Genomic DNA, 6,950 nt, shown 5'->3' with positions numbered 1-6,950 from the left:
TTTTTATAATTTTATTAAATTTTTAATTAAGTTTTTATATTTTTTAATTAAATTTTTATACTATTTTTAATTTTATAATTCAGTTTTTTTTAGATAAAAATATTAAAATTAACAGAGTATTTTTTTAAAATATATACGGTTAAAGATTTAATTAGATTTTTAATTATGAACACTTTTAATTTATAAAAAAATATTCAGTTAACTATAAAAATCTAATTATAAAATTAAAAATAATATATAAATCTAATAAAAAAATATAAAAATTTAATTAAAAATTTAATAAAATTATAAAAACTAATAGAATAATTAAACCTTATATTAAATATCATCTATATATTAATTGACTTTAGATCCTCTAAATTAAAAAAATTCATAAAATAATAAAATAAATAATTAATTATCATTAAATTTATAATTTTTATAAAATATATGCTTCATTATCTTAATTTTAAAATAATTAAATTTTTTACTTAAAGATCGTTGTTCATATTAATCAGTCAAACGTGAATTCATAAAGTTGGGCCACAAGTTAGACGTGATAATACTGATCAGATTTGCATTGCCCTACATATATATTTTGAGCAAGAAATTAAACTATATCACCGACTACTATATATATTTTCTCCCAAAATTATTCATAAAGTTTCGTGTCCCGCATAATTATTTTTGAGAAATAACAATAATAATGCAGCTAACATTTAAAATCCGTACCTTAATATACGTGGTGGACCAATTTCGAATGTTCCTCGTCATCACCTTATATAAACACAGAGAACAAAATGAACCCTAATTAATTTGATAAATTAACTAAATCATATTGATAGCTAAGTATATTATATTTTTGGATTATTCGTAGCTAATAAACATCAATTGATTTTGATTAGTACTAGGATTATTCGAGACTTTTTGTTCATTATTATTAGTATTATGCATAATGTGACTTTGTGATTGTGGAAGTGGAACTTTATTCCGGATTGGTCCACACGTAAGACACTATTTAATTAATTCTAAATGGGTTGGTGTATATATATAATGTCTTAATAAAAGTAATTGAGATATGGACACAATTTCATGAAATATTTAGCATTATTCGTCGGTGCTTCATGAATTGGGTGCACCTTTGGCTATATATATACCACTCAACTTTATATACTCTAAATATATCTCGAGTTCTTCAAATAATTAATCGGTTAAAAAAATTGTGTCAACTATGTTTTTTGTTTTTTATTATAAAGCAGTAATAAGGAAAGGATTGTTAAAATAAATTGCGAATAATAATAAGCATTTTCATAAGTAGTAGAAATTTTGCTAAGAGAATAAAAGTTAGAAAACCTAACGTTTGAAATTCATATTCATGTTTTACACGAATTTAAGGCTTGTTTGAATAAATAGTTTAATTAATTTTTTTTAAATAATTTAAATAATAAATATTTATATTAAAATTAAATTATAAATAAATTATTTTGTATTTAGTTTTTTAATTTTAAAAGTATTTATTTTAAGAGAAGAGTGATAAAAAAAATTATTATGAAAAAAGTCATTTTTCAAATTTCTGTATAAATACTAGAATAGCTTTTTAGAAAGTTGCAATTCAATTTTAAAAATTATACTAGACATTAATACTATACCTTTTTATAAATTTAAAAAAAAACTTATGAAACCTATCCAAATAATGGACCCTTAATTTGATTTGAATTTAAAGTTAACTAGTTAAGGATAAAAAAATATTAACCACGAGTTAAATTAGGGAACTAACTATTTTACAGCTAATCTTTTTACAAATTTTTTTATTCTAAATTTTAAATCGTAAATCTTAAACTATAAATTTTAAATTTTAAATTTTGATCGTAAATCCTAATTCCTCCAAAATGTGCAGATTAAATAATTATTTTAAAAAATTAATTAATACTGACTAATTAAAAATTAATTCTCTATATTTATGAATAAAGTAAATATGAAAAACAAAAACTTTTAAAAGAAAAACAATATTTGTCTATTTGTGTATATATGTAAATAATTAAATATATAATAATTGCTTATCAATCACTAATAAAGGTTTATTGCGGTATAACAAGGGAATTATACTTTTAAGAAAAATAATCAGTGTTAAAGAAGTTAATTGTTAGAAAGGACTACATTTAATCTTACTCTAATGTACGTAATGATGCTAAAAGTTCCCCAGAATTGAAAAGGTTAGTAGGAACGTGATTTTAATGTTAGGATCGGATTTTAATTTGTTCTATTCTGTGATGATGATTAGTGTTGAACGTAACAGATTAACAGATAAGCCAATTATTAGGTCAGTGAAAGCAAGTCTCTCGATTAAGATACCTAAGTGCAAAGCATAGTTTAATTAACATCAGAGTTTTAATATAGATATTTAGATAAACTCTGTTGTCACGGTGTGAAAGCTAGATACTAACAATAATATAATTATTACCATACGTTTTATGTATGTGATATGGTGATTAGTACTTAATTAGCATGCATAATTAAATACTTCGATATATATATGTAGAAGTAATAATTATATTAACATTTTTTGGAAATGATATTAAGCACTGACTTCTAACCAAAACCTCTCTTTAAGTCCTTTTTTCTTTTGTGTACAAGACCTTTTCTATTAAACTTCTTGTTTAATTTTTCTTTAATTTGTGCCATGAATACATTGAATCTTTGTCATTTGTAAGAGTCTAATGATCCGTGTAGATTCATGCATTTAAATAATTTTTAAATGATAAAATTTAAAATTGATTATCTATTATTAAACAATTCATAAACTAATAAACTTTTATCTTAAATTTTAAGCTCTTAGAGATACATAATAATTAAAGTTTTATCTTAAATTTTAAGTTATTTTGTTTAGCTAAAATTATATTTAAGTTTTATCATTTTATTATTCAATCAATTACTATTATAATCACTTTCAATTAGGATTGTAATTAATCTATCTATATATAATTAACTCTAGCATAATTCGTATTTGGATTTAGCCAACTTTTGTTCTAATAAAATTCATCGTATAAAATAAGAGTAATAAAATTTACAGGCAATGAATTAATAATTTAATAAGTAAATTTGATACAATAATGTTAAATGTAAGCTGTAACATCACTAGCTTTAAAAGAAGAGACTAAGGGAAAGGAGAAAGAAAAATAATAAGAACTAATTAAGTAGCTAGAGAGAAGAAATATCAAAGGAACCAAAAGTTTATCAGTCAAAAATTAAATAAAATTATATTAATTTATATCAATAATTAATTAATTTTAAATTTTTTAAATTCAAAATTTAAAAAATTTTAAATTGATTAAGTAAATCTAATTAAAACCTATAAAAATCTTTCTCTTTTTTCTCACATTAATCTATCCACTTCTAATAATCACAAATTCAAAAAATATATAAAAGAACATCCATTTAATATGAAAAAAAAAACATTCTAATACTTAGTAGAAAAAACATCCATATATATTAACTTATAAAAATTTTAAATTCATCCAAAAGTATTTAGTTAAATTTTAGCTGATATACTTTTGGTTCCTAACTTTGCTCAATATCAAATTTTGTATTTAAAGAGTTATTAGCTCCACATAGATATAAATAATATTTTTGTATCTGATATATATGAGAGCGATGTTTAAATGGATTGATGTAAACCAGGCATTAAGAAGAACAAAGAAAACAACGTGAGCTTCAAATTTGGAACACGTGTATTGCATATATAGCTATAGGTACTATACATGTCGGTGTGAAAAATTAAAAATTAAAAATAATTAAGTACTATATATATTGTGTAAATAATAATAATAATAATTTTTATATATCTATGTAATTTCCTCTATCTATAGATTCAACGTTGTCTTAATAATTAGTTAAGATGAAACTAAATTACAGTTTTTATAGAGGAATTGGAGCGAATTATAGGTGAATATATATTATAGAGATAAAAATTAAAGTAGTTTATCAAAATTTATCTATTATATATATATATATATATATATATATATATATATATATATATATATTAATTTATGAACACAAAAGAAATAATCAAAACAACCATCACTATTACATATAAAACAGAAAATGCAATATTATTTACAAGGATGTTTCATGGGGGACCGCTACTTTTAATAAGAAATAATATATGATCCGTCCACTTTTTAATTTTTAGATCTAATTAATTAACCTTTAATCTTAATTAATTATCACTTTTTATGGCTTTAATTACTAAGTCAACAGATGCAATGATGTGACAAGTTTACTCATAAAATGACAAGAGTGAGTTTATTTTGGTGGACTAGTTTAATGATATATATGTTTATTACAATAATATTTTATGTGTATATTAAAAATTAATTATTAAATTAATTATTTATAAAAATATATATTAAAATAAATATAATATATATTAAAAATAAATTAAATAATATTTATATTTATATATGAATATATAATGATTCATTTAATATTTGATTTAATTTTTAGTGTGGACATAATATCTAATTTTGATATTTTTATTTGTTGAATCAGAAATTTGTTTGGTAATTAGGAAGGGCAGGAGCAAATAATGCTGTTCACTTTTGGGCAAATGGGGCAATTAAGCTATATATTGACTTATTGAAGATTTGATAATGAAGTGCCATCATTATTATGTTTTCCTTTTTATTGATCCGAGACTAATTATTATGTTCCCATAATTGAATGTTACCCCTAATCTTTTGTTGATTGGTGTAACTAAGAATCATCATGAGTTTCGTCTTTTTTTGGGAAAATTTTCCAGGGGTTTGTCTTTGTATTTCTTTCTCCTCATCCGATCCTTACGAAAAATATGAGAAGATAAATTTTTTTCTGTTCTAATAATATGAATCAAACTTTTGGTATGAGAAATGAGGTCATAAAAGTTGGAAAAGGATTGGCACACTAATTTGCTTTTTTTTTTAATCCCTACTCTTATAGTAATATATCATACCTAGGGGTGGAAACAGGCCAGGCCAGGCCAGGCTTTGCTCTTAATAGGTCTGGCCTGTCATACAGTTGATTGGCCTGAGCCTGGCCTGCAGCCTGTTATAGGCTCTTTATAAATTACTAGGCCTGACCTATTATTCAGCCTGACCTGGCCTGAAGCCTGTTAAAAGGCCTGATAATTTTTTTTTACAAAAATAAAAATATTATTTAAAAAAATTATTTTTTAATAAAAATAGTTATATGTAATATGTCATATATTTAATATCTATAAAAAATTTTAAACTTTTAACGTATTTAAAATATACAAAAATATTTATAATAAAATATAATTAATTTAAAATATCTCATAATTTTATTAATAATAAAAAATTATTTATATATTTAATTATATTTTAACAGGCCCAGGCAGGCCTGTCAGGCCTATAAGGCTAATTAGTAAGCCTGGGCCTGGCCTATTAATGTATTAAGGCTTTTAAAAGAGCTTAGGCCTGTACCTATTTTATAACAGGCCAGGCCAGGCCAGGCCAAACACAGGCCAGGCTGCAGGCCCCTGGCAGGCCGCCTGGCCTTTTTCCACCCCTAATCATACCAAAAAAATTATTTTGGCTTATAAATTTTTGGAAATTCTATTTTTGGTTAATAACGATTTTTGGCTAATTTTAGCGAGTCATAATTCAGTCATTAAAATTGAAAAATTTTACAAAATTAAATTTTTATGAAAATTTATTTACTAATATTTCTAACGATTCAAAAATGGTTAAAAAATAAATTTTGTAAAAAAAGTTATGATGATTTGAAATATGGATCATTAAAAAATTGGATTTTTACAATATATCAACCTTTTCACATAGAGTTGCACACGGATCGAATCGGATATCGGGTATATCCACATAATTCAAAAGAATTGTTTTAAAGTCCTTTTTGGTTCTAGAAAATCTATTTTTGTCACCTGTTTAAACATATTTACTCCTAAAATATTATCAATAAAAATTCTCTTGAATAACAAAAGAAAAATAATAACACAAGATCTAAGTTTAATTATTCTAAGTTAAAGTACAACATAAAAAATTAAAAATAAGATATTATAAAATTCATAAAACAGTACACTAAAATTCATATCACATTAGGGTTTACTTTCTTAAACTATGCAATATATATGAGACGTGCGGATATGCGGAACGGATCCGCAGATATCATTGCCAAATCCGCAATCCGATCCTACCATAGTGCGGATCAGATCCGATCCAATCCGATAGCTCTGCGGATCGAATAATATCCATAAAATTCAGATCAAATGCGGATAATTACTGCGGATATGTAGATATTATCCGATCCATGTGTAACTCTATTTTCACATTCTGATATGCCATGCGTACATAAACATAGACAGCGTACGCGACTTTGTCACGTTTACGCTCATGCGTACACGAGCGAGCTCCACTGTCCAAACCTTCCGCATACGCGAAGGTGGTCTGCGTACGCGAGTTTTGAAAATTTACACTCCTACGTATGCGAGCATGTGCATGTGTATGTGACCATCCTGTTTTTTGAAAAGTGAATTTTAAGTTTTTAACCATTTATTGAGCCTTCTAAACCTTTATAAACCTCGAAAAGAGTCTAGAACCTGCGTAATTAAGGATATAGAAGTTAGAAACGAGAATTTAAGGGATGAGTTGATGAATTGGAAAGAGAGGAATAAAGTGTGAAGTGGTGTATGAAGAGGATGAATGTGAAAATTGATTATGATGATGAATGATGGTGATGAATGAGATTAATTAAGATTGAATATGAATTGAGAAGAGATTGAAGAAGAGATGGTTAATGAGATTGATAATGAAATGATAATGATATTCATGTTGAATATGATTCTGATTATGATATACCTGTCTGGGTAGATATAGTGGCACTGATTTACTTGCTCCGGATTTGGTTCGAGTCTCCTAGGGTAAATGTATTTGGTTAGCCCCCACTTGCTCCCGGTTGAG

This window comes from Arachis hypogaea, chromosome 7, assembly GCF_003086295.3.
Source record: "Arachis hypogaea cultivar Tifrunner chromosome 7, arahy.Tifrunner.gnm2.J5K5, whole genome shotgun sequence".
Classification (NCBI taxonomy): Eukaryota; Viridiplantae; Streptophyta; class Magnoliopsida; order Fabales; family Fabaceae; genus Arachis; species Arachis hypogaea.
Note: the sequence above shows the minus strand (reverse complement) of the source record.